Source organism: Pristiophorus japonicus, chromosome 26, assembly GCF_044704955.1.
Source record: "Pristiophorus japonicus isolate sPriJap1 chromosome 26, sPriJap1.hap1, whole genome shotgun sequence".
Lineage (NCBI taxonomy): Eukaryota > Metazoa > Chordata > Chondrichthyes > Pristiophoridae > Pristiophorus > Pristiophorus japonicus.
Window position 1 is genome coordinate 7,285,792 of NC_092002.1, and position 14,171 is coordinate 7,299,962.

The 14,171-nt window shown below is 53.7% G+C and overlaps 1 protein-coding gene across 1 annotated transcript in view; it reads right to left on the reverse strand.

Annotated features, from left to right (window-relative positions):
• The window catches only part of exoc3l2b (exocyst complex component 3-like 2b), a 57,585-nt gene extending 45,997 nt beyond the window's left edge, over positions 1-11,588 (reverse strand). The window contains exon 1 of the mRNA XM_070867583.1: positions 11,471-11,588. The gene's annotated coding sequence lies outside the window, so the exon portion shown is untranslated. The remainder of the gene's footprint in view (positions 1-11,470) is intronic.
• Positions 11,589-14,171: the final 2,583 nt, after the last annotated feature.

Here is a 14,171-nt window from a genome sequence, read left to right on the forward strand (position 1 = left end):
AAAAGGAGGGAGAGAGAAAACAGGGAATTATAGACCGGTCAGCCTGACCTCAGTAGTGGGTAAAATGATGGAATCAATTATTAAGGATGTCATAGCAGTGCATCTGGAAAATGGTGACATGATAGGTCCAAGTCAGCATGGATTTGTGAAAGGGAAATCATGCTTGACAAATCTTCTGGAATTTTTTGAGGATGTTTCCAGTAAAGTGGACAAAGGAGAACCAGTTGATGTGGTATATTTGGACTTTCAGAAGGCTTTCGACAAGGTCCCACACAAGAGATTAATGTGCAAAGTTAAAGCACATGGGATTGGGGGTAGTGTGCTGATGTGGATTGAGAACTGGTTGTCAGACAGGAAGCAAAGAGTAGGAGTAAACGGGTACTTTTCAGAATGGCAGGCAGTGACTAGTGGAGTGCCGCAAGGTTCTGTGCTGGGGCCCCAGCTGTTTACATTGTACATTAATGATTTAGACGAGGGGATTAAATGCAGTATCTCCAAATTTGCAGATGATACTAAGTTGGGTGGCAGTGTGAGCTGCGAGGAGGATGCTATTAGGCTGCAGAGTGACTTGGATAGGTTAGGTGAGTGGGCAAATGCATGGCAGATGAAGTATAATGTGGATAAATGTGAGGTTATCCACTTTGGTGGTAAAAACAGAGAGACAGACTATTATCTGAATGGTGACAGATTAGGAAAAGGGAAGGTGCAACGAGACCTGGGTGTCATGGTACATCAGTCATTGAAGGTTGGCATGCAGGTACAGCAGGCGGTTAAGAAAGCAAATGGCATGTTGGCCTTCATAGCGAGGGGATTTGAATACAGGGGCAGGGAGGTGTTGCTACAGTTGTACAGGGCCTTGGTGAGGCCACACCTGGAGTATTGTGTACAGTTTTGGTCTCCTAACTTGAGGAAGGACATTCTTGCTATTGAGGGAGTGCAGCGAAGGTTCACCAGACTGATTCCCGGGATGGCGGGACTGACCTATCAAGAAAGATTGGATCAACTGGGCTTGTATTCACTGGAGTTCAGAAGAATGAGAGGGGATCTCATAGAAACGTTTAAAATTCTGACGGGTTTAGACAGGTTAGATGCAGAAAGAATGTTCCCAATGTTGGGGAAGTCCAGAACCAGGGGTCACAGTCTGAGGATAAGGGGTAAGCCATTTAGGACCGAGATGAGGAGAAACTTCTTCACCCAGAGAGTGGTGAACCTGTGGAATTCTCTACCACAGAAAGTAGTTGAGGCCAATTCACTAAATATATTCAAAAGGGAGTTAGATGAAGTCCTTACTACTCGGGGGATCAAGGGTTATGGCGAGAAAGCAGGAAGGGGGTACTGAAGTTTCATGTTCAGCCATGAACTCATTGAATGGCGGTGCAGGCTAGAAGGGCTGAATGGCCTACTCCTGCACCTATTTTCTATGTTTCTATGTTTCTATGGTCGAATAGCCGGCCACCGCTCACCGCCTGGGCTCGCAGCATGAAGAATGGCCACATCGGGTGATGGGCTGGAGTTGGCTCACATGCATCCAGCCAGAGCCAGCAGTGAGAGGAGAGGAGCGCGTCCAAATTCTGACCACACTCGACCAGCTCCGCTGGGCGGGCCACATTGTCCGCATGCCCAACAGAAGACTCCCAAAGTAAGCACTACTATGAGGAAAGGTTGAGTCGGTTGGGCCTCTACTCATTGGAATTCAGAAGAATGAGAGGTGATCTTATCGAAACCTATAAGGTTATGAGGGGGCTTGACAAGGTGGATGCAGAGAGGATGTTTCCACTGATGGGAGAGACTAGAACTAGAGGGCTTAATCTTAGAATAAGGGGCCGCCCATTTAAAACAGAGATGAGGAGGAATTTCTTCTCTCAGAGGGTTGTAAGTCTGTGGAATTTGCTGCCTCAGAGAGCTGTGGAAGCCGGGACATTGAATAAATTTAAGACAGAAATAGACAGTTTCTTAACCGATAAGGGAATAAGGGGTTATGGGGAGCGGGCGGGGAAGTGGAGTTGAGTCCATGATCAGATAGGCCATGATCGTATTAAATGGCGGAGCAGGTTCGAGGGGCCTGCTCCTATTTCTTATGTTCTTATGTACTCAGAACTCCTTCACGGCAAGCGAGCCAAAGGTGGGCAGTGGAAACGTTTCAAGGACACCCTCAAAGGCTCCCTGATAAAGTGCAACATCCCCACCGACACCTGGGAGTCCCTGGCCAAAGACCGCCCTAAGTGGAGGAAGTGCATCCGGGAGGGGCACTGCTGAGGGAGTGCCGCACTGTCGGAGGGGCAGTGCGGAGGGAGCGCCGCACTGTCGGAGGGGCTGTGCTGAGGGAGCGTTGCATTGGCCGATGTGCCGTCAAATCGAGGCCCTGTCTGCCCTCTCAGGTGGATGTAAAAGATCCCATGGCACTATTTTGAAGAAGAGCAGGGGGAGTTCTCCCCGGTGTCCTGGGGCCAATATTTATCCCTCAATCAACATCACAAAAACAGATGATCTGGGTCATTATCACATTGCTGTCTGTGAGAACTTGCTGTGCACAGATTGGCTGCCGCGTTTCCCACATTACAACTGTGACTGCAGTCCAAAAGTACTTCATTGACTGTAAAGTGCTTTGGGACGAGTGGTGGTCATGAAAGGCGCTATATAAATGCAAGTCTTTTTTTCCTGATCTCTGCAGCCTCCTGCTACTCTACAACCTTCCGATATCCCTGTGAAGCACGTTGGGGTGCTTTACTGCATTATAGGCGCTCTCTATACAAATATAAATAATATATATATATATTATATAGGTGCTCTTTGTATTTTGAAACCTGCCCTATCAGTGGATTTTCCATACAAGTCACGGTAATCTCTTGCCAGCAACTTTATCATGTTTATATCATATAAACAAAGTTGGCAATTTGCTTAAAGCGCATATCCCACGTGATTTCCCAGAAGGGTGCCTCTGCTTGAAGGGCGATTGCGAATGTATCACAGGTTGTAGGCAGGCTTGCTAACTAATCTCATGGGCCAGTGTCAACTTGCTAAAGGGGTACTGTCGTCTTAAAGGAGCACCGTCTTCTTAAAGGGGCACTGTCTCCATGCCTCCATTTGTGTTATACCCCTCCCCATCATGTTATACCCCTCCCCATCGCGACGTACCTCTCCCCATCGCGACGTACCCCTCCCCGTCATGACGTACCCCTCCCCATCATGTTATACCCCTCCCCATCGCGTCGTACCCCTCCCCATTGTACCCCTCCCCATCGCGACGTACCCCTCCCCGTTGTACCCCTCCCCATCGTGCTATTCACCTTGCTGTCTGTTTTCTCTCTGCTCTCGTTCACCCTATATCTCTCTCTGATTCTCTGTCCCTCTTCTCTCCCCAGTATTAAACCTTTCTCCCCCAAACTCCACACAAATAACTGACTCGGGCACTCCCAGCTGCAGCTGCTGGCCACACCCGACCTTGCTCTAAGGCCAGACTTTGAACCCCTTAGACACGATTACAGTCAGGCTAGTCAGGCTAGCGAGGGGGGCCTGCGGTTAAAGGGACAACCACAGCCCTGTCACACATCGCACAGAGAAGGCCAAAGGTGGAGACAGGTAACAAGAGGCAGAGAAGAGAAAGACAGAGAGCGAGAGAGCGCCAGTCAGAGAATGAGAGAGAGAGCAAGTCAGAGAACGAGAGAGAGAAAGAGAGAGACGGGGGGAGAGAGTGAGAGAGAGCGAGTCAGAGAACGAGAGAGAGAGAGAGACACGGAGGGAGAGAATGAGAGAGAGTCAGAGAACGAGAAAGAGATGGATGGAGAGAATGAGAGAGAGAGAGAGAGAGAGAGAGAGAAAGCAGAGTGACAGAGAGAGGCAGAATTAGAAAGGGAGAGCACGAGAAAGGGAGAAAGAAAGCAAGACAAAGAGAGATCGAGCGGGAGAGTCAGAGATAATGAACTAGAAAGAGAGAGATGGACATAGAGAGAATGAGAGAGAGAAAGCAAGAGAAAGAGAGATAGAAAGAGAAAAAGGGAGGAGAGAAAAAGAGAGAGGGCGACACCAAATTCAGTCCCTCTCCCTCGGTTGGGTTTAAACGCTGGCTCTGTTGCTAATTTTGACTGAAATAATTGGATTTTGAAAGGTTACCTTACAGGTGGTGGAAAGATGCAAGTCAGTCCTACCTGGGAATGGAGCAGCAAACCTGACTGATGGATTGCCCTTGGGTTCAGAGCTTTAACCCGAGGACACTTTCACTTTCAGCTGCTCAGAACCAATCCATTTGGGAGACAGCTCTCGGTGAACATCTCGCGCTGCACAGAGAAATCACCCGGTTGGTGCTTAACCCTTTGTCACTTTTTGCCCCCTTCTCTCCTCTCCTGAAGGCGCTGAAACACTTGCCGCCCTCCCCCAGCTTCACTGGGACCCCGTGCCATTCTCCAGTACCTGACCCGGCTGGCCAACCTCCGAACACCGAGTCTGCACTGCGAGTGTTGGCCGGCTATTCAACTACGAGGGCGTCACAACCAAAAACAGATTCATCATCACAGGCAGTCCCTCGAAGCGAGGATGACTTGCTTCCACGCCAAAAAGGACGAGTTCACAGGTGTTTCAATGAAGGACCGAATATTCCGGATCCCGAACTACATCCTGAAGGGTGGAAGATGCCTGTGCGTGGATTTTTTTTACGTGGGGTGACCGTTGCACACCAGCCACCACACGGGGCTTGACAGAGCCAGGTCTTGGTTCAGTGGCAAGGGTTAACCAGGACGACTGGAGACCAGCTCTGCTGCACGGGCCTAGTGCGTGCGCACACATATCGCACAGTGTGGGCCGGGCCCGTGCTGCCCCCTGGGCCCTCGGCTCTTCTGTTCCCCGAACTCGCGCCTCTCCTGGGCCCCGATCACATCCCTCTACGAACTCTCGCCGCTTCTTTGCCCCGACCTCTCCGCTCCTGCTGTACCTGCCAGCACTGCAGTCAGCCGTCGCCCTCCTGCAGCAGCACGCGCTGCTCCCTCTAATGGGTAGATGCTGAGAGGTTGATTCCCCGCCCTCCTGTATGGCTCAGAGACATGGACCACGTACAGTAGACACCTCAAGTCGCTGGAGAAATACCACCAACGATGTCTCCGCAAGATCCTGCAAATCCCCCGGGAGGACAGACGCACCAACGTTGGCGTCCTCGACCAGGCCCAACATCCCCAGCATCGAAGCACTGACCACACTCGACCAGCTCCGCTGGGCAGGGCCACATTGTCCGCATGCCCCGACACGAGACTCCCAAAGCAAGCGCTCTACTCGGAACTCATCCAGGGCAAACGAGCCAAAGGTGGGGCAGAGGAAACGTTACAAGGACACCCTCAAAGCCTCCCTGATAAAGTGCAACATCCCCACCGACACCTGGGAGTCCCTGGCCAAAGACCAGTGACCGCCCTAAGTGGAGGAAGTGCATCCGGGAGGGCGCTGAGCACCTCGAGTCTCGTCGCCGAGAGCGTGCAGAAACCAAGCGCAGGCAGCGGAAGGAGTGTGCGGCAAATCAGTCCCACCCTCCCCTTCCCTCAACCACTGTCTGTCCCACCTGTGACAGGGACTGTGGCTCTCGTATTGGACTGTTCAGCCACCTAAGAACTCATGCTAAGAGTGGAAGCAAGTCTTCCTTGATCCCGAAGGACTGCCTATGATGATAGTTTCTTCTCCCCATCCCAGACTGAGTGCTCGGACCTTGTAGAGGTGAAGCAAGCGAGAGCAAGCTATGGCCTCACTTGCCACCTTTTCTAACCCAAGTCTGTTTGCCTTTTCTGGCCCAATACAGTTCGTCCTTGTTTCGAGGCTTCTGTCTGAGTGGCCCATGTGTATTCCAATGATGGCTGGTTGATAGGGTTTTGCTTCCAACCGGCCTGAGGCTTAATGGCTTTCTACTGTTTTGGTGCCTGGAGGGCAGTGCTGTGCAGCGAGGACAGGCTGGTGGAAGAACTTTGTCTTACGGATGTTTGGCCTAAGGCCCATGCTTTCGTACGCCTCAGTAAATACGTCGACCATGTCCTGGAGTTCTGCCTCTGAATTTGCGCAGACGCAGGCGTCGTCCGCGTACCGTAGCTCGACGACAGAGGTTGGGGTGGTCTTGGACCTGGCCTGGAGACGTTACAAGGACACCCTCAAAGCCTCCCTGATAAAGTGCAACATCCCCACCGACACCTGGGAGTCCCTGGCCAGAGACCGCCCTAAGTGGAGGAAGTGCATCCGGGAGGGCGCTGAGCACCTCGAGTCTCGTCGCCGAGAGCGTGCAGAAACCAAGCGCAGGCAGCGGAAGGAGCGTGCGGCAAACCAGTCCCACCCTCCCCTTCCCTCAACCACTGTCTATCCCACCTGTGACAGGCATTGTGGCTCTCGTGTTGGACTGTTCAGTCACCTAAGGACTCATTCTAAGAGAGGAAGCAAGAATTCCTCGATTCCGAGGGACTGCCTATGATGATGATGATGATTGTTGTGGTTTCCCGCCTCTTGGGGTTATCTCATCCAGGTAATGGCTTGATCACTGACCAGTTCATATCTGATCTATCTCTGACAAGTTCACATTGCTTAACAATGGACCCTCCATCTTTGGCCATTACCTGTGATGAATTGCCTTCTCCTGGCCATTGTAACGTGTCCCAGACCACCCCCGCCCATCAGACGTGGTATTTTCATGTACAACATGGAAAAATACCTGGGCCCCTCCCACAACAGGGGCTGCCAGCTCTTTTCTGCTGTGACAAACATTAAAACGCAATGTCCAGAAAATGTCCAACAATCCTTGGGGAGCCGATGCCTACATAGTGGCCCAAGCAATAACTCTCCTGCTCTGCTCTGAAATAGTGGCCATGGGATCTTTTACGTCCACCTGAGAGACCAGACGGGGCCTCAGTTTAACGTCCCATCCGAAAGAAGGCACTTCCGACAGTGCAGCGCTCCCTCAGTACTGCCCCTCCGACAGTGCGGCGCTCCCTCAGTACTGCCCCTCCGACAATGCGGCACTCCCTCAGTACTGCCCCTCCGACAGTGCGGCGCTCCCTCAGTACTGCCCCTCCGACAGTACGGCGCTCCCTCAGCACCGCCCCTCCGACAGTACGGCGCTCCCTCAGTACTGCCCCTCCGACAGTGCGGCGCTCCCTCAGCACCGCCCCTCCGACAGTGCGGCGCTCCCTCAGTACTGCCCCTCCGACAGTGCGGCACTCCCTCAGCACCGCCCCTCCGACAGTGCGGCGCTCCCTCAGTACTGCCCCTCTGACAGTGCGGCGCTCCTTCAGTACTGCCCCTCCGACAGTGCGGCGCTCCCTCAGCACCGCCCCTCCAACAGTGCGCCGTTCTCTCAGTACTGCCCCTCCGACAGTGCGGCGCTCCCTCAGTACTGCCCCTCCGACAGTACGGCGCTCCCTCAGTACTGCCCCTCCGACAGTACGGCGCTCCCTCAGTACTGCCCCTCCGACAGTGCGGTGCTCCCTCAGCACCGCCCCTCCGACAGTGCGGCGCTCCCTCAGTACTGCCCCTCCGACAGTGCGGCGCTCCCTCAGTACTGCCCCTCCGACAGTGCGGCACTCCCTCAGCACTGACCCTCCGACAGTGTGGCGCTCCCTCAGCACCGCCCCTCCGACAGTGCGGCGCTCCCTCAGCACCGCCCCTCCGACAGTGCGGCGCTCCCTCAGTACTGCCCCTCCGACAGTGTGGCGCTCCCTCAGTACTGCCCCTCCGACAGTACGGCGCTCCCTCAGCACCGCCCCTCCGACAGTACGGCGCTCCCTCAGTACTGCCCCTCCGACAGTGCGGCGCTCCCTCAGTACTGCCCCTCCAACAGTGCGGCACTCCCTCAGCACCGCCCCTCCGACAGTGCGGCGCTCCCTCAGTACTGCCCCTCTGACAGTGCGGCGCTCCTTCAGTACTGCCCCTCCGACAGTGCGGCGCTCCCTCAGTACTGCCCCTCCGACAATGCGGCGCTCCCTCAGTACCGCCCCTCCGACAGTGCGGCGCTCCCTCAGTACTGCCCCTCCGACAGTACGGCGCTCCCTCAGTACTGCCCCTCCGACAGTACGGCGCTCCCTCAGCACCGCCCCTCCGACAGTGCGGCGCTCCCTCAGTACTGCCCCTCCGACAGTGCGGCGCTCCCTCAGTACTGCCCCTCCGACAGTGCGGCACTCCCTCAGCACTGACCCTCCGACAGTGTGGCGCTCCCTCAGCACCGCCCCTCCGACAGTGCGGCGCTCCCTCAGCACCGCCCCTCCGACAGTGCGGCGCTCCCTCAGTACTGCCCCTCCGACAGTGTGGCGCTCCCTCAGCACCGCCCCTCCAACAGTGCGGCACTCCCTCAGCACTGCCCCTCCGACAGTACGGCACTCCCTCAGCACCGCCCCTCCGACAGTGCGGCGCTCCCTCAGTATTGCCCCTCCGACAGTACGGCACTCCCTCAGCACTGCACTGGGAGCGTCAGTTTGGATTCTTTTTGTGCTCATGTCTCTGGTGTGGGACTTGAAACCACAACCTTCTGACTCAGAGGCGAGAGCGAGAGTGTTGCCCACTGAGCCACGGCTGACACCTAAAAGGTCACTGAATGGTCAACATGAACAACCAACACAGAGCAACCATCAACAAAACCACCACACCGTCGAGCTACACCGCCAGAAATAACAGAACGGAAACAGGATGAGTTACTGATCTCACAGCACCGAGCTCCCTGCTCACAACGCGCTCTCAGCATTGTGCACTGCTGTGGTCCCTGAGAAATAAGGGAAATGTTCCATCATTGTCGATAGGGCAGCGCAGAGTTACGAAGCTAATCATTGGTGAAGTTATCAGAAAAGACTGGAGCAACATAAATTTTTCAATTAAAAGAAACTTGTGTTTATATAGCGCCTTTCACGACCACCGGACGTCCCAAAGCGCTTTACAGTTGATGAAGTACTTTTGGAGTGTAGTCGCTGTTGTCATGTGGGAACCGTGGCAGCCAATGTGATAATGACCCCGATAATCGTTTTTTGTTATTGTCATGTATGTAGATGCTGTTTGTAGCCACCAGATGGCGTCATTGTTGGAGGCCACTGAGCAGCGCGCACATGGTGCTGCTCTGGTATAAAAGGCCAGCCATTTGGTGAGTCAGGCACTTTTGGGCCTAAGTTGCAGAGTCAAGGTTGTACCTTGCTTAGTTAAACAATACTTTATTGCATACATAACAGTTATGTTGTTTGAGGGATAAATATTGGCTCCAGGACACTGGGGATAGACTGGGAAAGGACCTTATTGCACGGGAAAGATAAATCCAGATTATTACGCAAGATTGAATTGCGAGAGTCATCATAGGCAGTCCCTCGGAATCGAGGAAGAATTGCTTGCACTCTAAAATGACTGAACAGTCCAATACGAGAGCCACAGTGCCTGTCACAGGTGGGACAGACAGTGGTTGAAGGAAAAGGAGGGTGGGACTGGTTTTCCGCACGCTCCTTCCGCTGCCTGCGCTTGCTTCCTGCATGCTCTCGGCGACGAGACTCGAGGTGCTCAGCGCCCTCCCGGATGCACTTCCTCCACTTAGGGCGGTCTTTGGCCAGGGGCTCCCAGGTGTCGGTGGGGGTGTTGCAAGAGTAGGATGGGGGGAGGGGGGTGGGGTGGGCGGATACAGGTTCAAACAAGGAGACGGTACATTTAGGGCTGATGTCAGGGAGTGATTCCTCACACTAAAAGCGAGTCTCACGTGGAAGAGATGGCCAGATAAAATACTGGAGGCTGAAACCCCAGGAACAATCGGAGACGGCAATGGTAGGGGGTCTCGAAAAGGACCAATGCCTTTTTTCAACATGTGATCTAATAGAAACACATTGCCGAAACTCTGAGCAGAGAAAGCACCTCAAACATGGTCACAACATCTCTACACAAACTGACACAATTAACTATTAGGATCTGGATAGAGGAGGGAGTTAGAGAGATACAGGGGAGAGAGGCAGAGGGGGGGACATAGAGATAGGGAGGGGGAGATAGATAGAGGGAGGGGGGAAATAGAGAGAGGGAGGGAGGAGATAGAGAGGGGGAGGGGGGGAGATAGAGAGGGGGAGGGGCAAATAGAGAGAGGGGGAGACAGAGAGGGGGAGGGGGAGATAGAGAGGGGGAGGGGGAAATAGAGAGAGGGAGGGGGGAGATAGAAAGGGGGAGGGGGGAGATAGAGAGGGGGAGAGGAGAGAGGCGGGGGAAGATAGAGGGGGGGGAAGATAGGGGGGAGATAGAGAGGGGGAGGGGAGAAATAGGGAGAGGGAGTAGGAGATAGAAAGAGGGAGGGGGGGAGATAGAGAGAGGGAGGGGGGAGATAGAGAGGGGTAGGGGGAAGAGAGAGAGGGAGGAGAGGAGAAAGAGGGAGGGGGCAGAGGAGAGAGAGTGAGGGGGGAGAGAGAGGTTGGAGGGAGATAGAAAGGGGGAAATAGGGAGAGGGAGGGGGAGATAGAGAGAGGGAGGGGGAGATAGAATGGGGGAGGGGGAGAGGAGAGAGAGGGAGGGAGGAGAGGAGAGAGAGGGAGGGGGAGAGGAGAGAGAGGGAGGGAGGAGAGGAGAGAGAGGGAGGGGGGAGAGAAGAGAGAGGTGTGAGAGGAGAAAGGGAGGGGAGGAGAGGAAAGAGAGGGAGGGGGAGAGAGGGGGAGGGGGGAGAGAGGGAGGGGTGAGAAGAGAGAGGGAGGGAGGGAGCGGGGAGAAGAGAGAGAGGGGGGAGAAGGAGAGGGGGAGGGGGAATAGAGAGAGGGAGGAGAGGAGGAAGGAGAGAGAGGGGAGAGGAGAGAGAGGGAGGGGGAGGAGAGGAGAGCGAGGGAGGGGGAGAGGAGAAAGAACGAGGGGGAGAGAGGGGGAGCGGGGAGAGGAGAGAGGGGCAGAGGAGGAGAGGGGGAGTAGAGAGAGGGAGGGGAGGGGGGAGAAGAGGAGAGAGTGGGGGAGAGGAGAGAGAGGGAGAGAGGTGAGGGGGGAGAGGGGGAGGGGGAGAGAGAGAAACGGAGAGAGGGAGAGAGAGAAACACAGATATATAAATGTGAACCGCACGGATTAACGCAGAGAAGAAGATAAACATATAGACAGGAGAGAGAGAGAGAGAGACGATGTGGAGAAACAATAGAGGAAGGTAGAGAGAGGGAGTGAAATACAGAGAGAGGGAGGGAGAGAAACTGAGAGAGAAAGGGAATGGACAAGGAGGCATCAGAAAAGAGAGTAAAACACAGGGGGAAAAATACAGAGGATTGAAGCCAGGTGAAGATGTAAATATAGATAAAGGACACATTTTCTGTCTGTGGAAAATAAGACAGGGGCTAGTCGGGCACCATGTGCTGGTACGGACTCCGCAGCTGCCGACAATAAAAGCTTGTAAATATTAATATTAACCCCCCAGACTCTTGGTGCCTGTGCTCGGAGAGTGAGGGACCTTCCCTTTAGAGTCAGGAACATGCACAGAGCCCCGGGGGGAGAGAGAGGGAGAGATCCCAGTCAGCAGTTTAAAAGGGAGAAGAATTGTCTGTACCTGTCTCGGAGAGTGCAGAGATAGAGATAAATTAAACAAGCACAACTATTTTTGCAGAAGAAGCTCTCCCTCTGAGAGTGGCTGGACAGAGTTGCCAGGCTGCAGTGTCCTGGTGTGTGTGTGTGGCAGTCTTGCAGTAAAGCAGTCTGAGAGAGCGGAGGAGTCTCCCCACATGGGACCTCCCCACTCATCTGTCTTCAGGACACTTTGTGGAAATCTGCCTTTTGGGCCAGTTCCACATGTCAAGTAAACACAATGGTGTTTCTGTCTCTCAAAGTGTGGCTTAAATCTTCAGCATCTGCTCCCAAAGGGCCACTCAGTGCTGTCCTGCTCCTTCTCCCACACTCCTGTCCGCCCCTCCCCACAAATAGACTTGCATTTATATAGTGCCTTTTTTACAGCCAATGAAGTACTTTTGGAGGGTAGCTTCTGTAATGTGGGAAATGCAGCAGGTAATTCGTGCACAGGCGTCAGAGATTTGAACACAAAATACAGGCCAGCTCTCCCAGTGCAGTGCTGAGGGAGCGCCGCACTGTCGGAGGGGCAGTGCTGAGGGAGCGCCGCACTGTCGGAGGGGCAGTGCTGAGGGAGCGCCGCACTGTCGGAGGGGCAGTGCTGAGGGAGCGCCGCACTGTCGGAGGGGCAGTGCTGAGGGAGCGCCGCACTGTCGGAGGGGCAGTACTGAGGGAGCGCCGCACTGTCGGAGGGGCAGTGCTGAGGGAGCGCTGCACTGTCGGAGGGGCAGTGCTGAGGGAGTGCTGCACTGTCGGAGGGGCAGTGCTGAGGGAGTGCCGCACTGTCGGAGGCACAATACTGAGGGAGAGCCGCACTGTCGGAGGGGCAGTGCTGAGGGAGCGCCGCACTGTCGGAGGGTCCTCTTTTGGATGAGACGTTAAACCGAGGCCCCGTCTGCTCTCTCAGGTGAACCGAAAAGATCCCACGGCACTATTTCGAAGAAGAGCAGGGGAGTTCTCCCCGGTGTTCTGGGGCTAATATTTATCCCTCAATCAACATCACAAAAAAACAGATTATCCGGTCATTACCACATTGCAGTTTGTGGGAGCTTGCTGTGCGCAAATTAGCTGCTGTGTGTACCACATTACAACAGTGACTACACTCCAAAAAGTACTTCATTGGCTGTACAGCGCTTTGAGACGTCCGGTGGTCATGAAAGGCGCTATATAAATGCAAGTCTTTTAGTTCTTCATCTAACCTTTATCTTCTTTTAATTCTCTTTATTTAAATGTAAAAATAATTCTCAGGATGTGGGCGTCGCTGCCAAGGCCCAGCATTTATTGCCCGTCCCTAATTGCCCCTCGAGAAGGTGGTGGTGAGCCGCCTTCTTGAACCGCTGCAGTCCGTGTGGTGAAGGTGCTCCCACAGTGCTGTTAGGGAGGGAGTTCCAGGATTGTGACCCAGCGACGATGAAGGAACGGCCGATATATTTCCCAAGTCGGGATGGTGTGTGACTGGGAGGGGAACGTGGAGGTGGTGGTGTTCCCATGCGCCTGCTGCCCTTGTCCTTCTCGGGGGCAGAGGTCGCGGGTTTGGGAGGTGCTGCCGAAGAAGCTTTATGTTCATTTTAAAATTACAACTCAGGATGGATCTATGGGCCTTGGTTCAGCGCAGAAAGGGTTAAATTAGGACAGGTTGCATGAACTTGGCTTGTTTGCCTTGAGGTTAGAATGTCATGGGGTGATATAATTGAGACGTTTAAAACATTGAAAAGATTAGATAGGGTAGAGTGAGAGAAACTATTTCATCTGACGGGGGAGTCCAGAACAAGGGGACATCACCTTAAAATTAGAGCCAGGCCGTTCAGGAATGATGTCAGGGAGCACTTCTTCACACAAAGGGCAGTGGGAATCTGGAACTCTCTCCCCCAAAACGCTGTTGAGACAGGGGGTCAACTGGCACTTTCAACACTGAGATTGATAAATTTTATTGTTGGGTAAGGCTATCGAGGGTTATGGAGCAAAGGTGAGTGTAATGTATTTGCTTCAGGGGTTCTTTGCTTAAGAATACATAGCAACACATTGCTATTAAGAACTAGTTGGTTTATTAACAAAGGTTTAACAATCACACCACACATTAGCAGTTCATCCAGCAAGCTCACAACCACTTGCCCCATCGTGGATCCCCCCGAACCCAACTGGCCGGGGTTTTATTGAGTCTTGTGAACGTCATGTGACTGGCTAAGCCACTCCCAACTCAACAGCTCTACAACTGTTTTAATTAACAGATAATGTTGAGTGCCCCCTTATTACAGGGACACCAGAACCCACTAATTACCAAATTATCTTTAAAGGAACCTTAACAGGTCAAATTAAAATGTGGTTGCTAGGGCAGCAACAGCTCTACAACTATTTTAAGTTGCGCCTGTAAATCAAGGACCCCCTGATTAAAGGGAGGGGGGCAGTAAAGCCGACACATTGAACAAATTAAACTTTTGATGGTAATCTTAACTCAAATTAAAATTTGGTTGCCCGGGGTGATGATGCACTCCAGTCCCTCCAGCGCCCACCTCTCGCGGAAGACCGCGAGCGTACCGGTGGACACTACGTGCTCCATCTCCAGGGACACCCTGGCTCGGATGTAACCGCGGAAGAGAGACAGGTAGTCGGGCTGAACGATCCCCTCGACCGCCCGCTGCCTGGACCGGCTGATGGCCCCCTTGGCCAGGCCCAGGAGCAGTCCTACG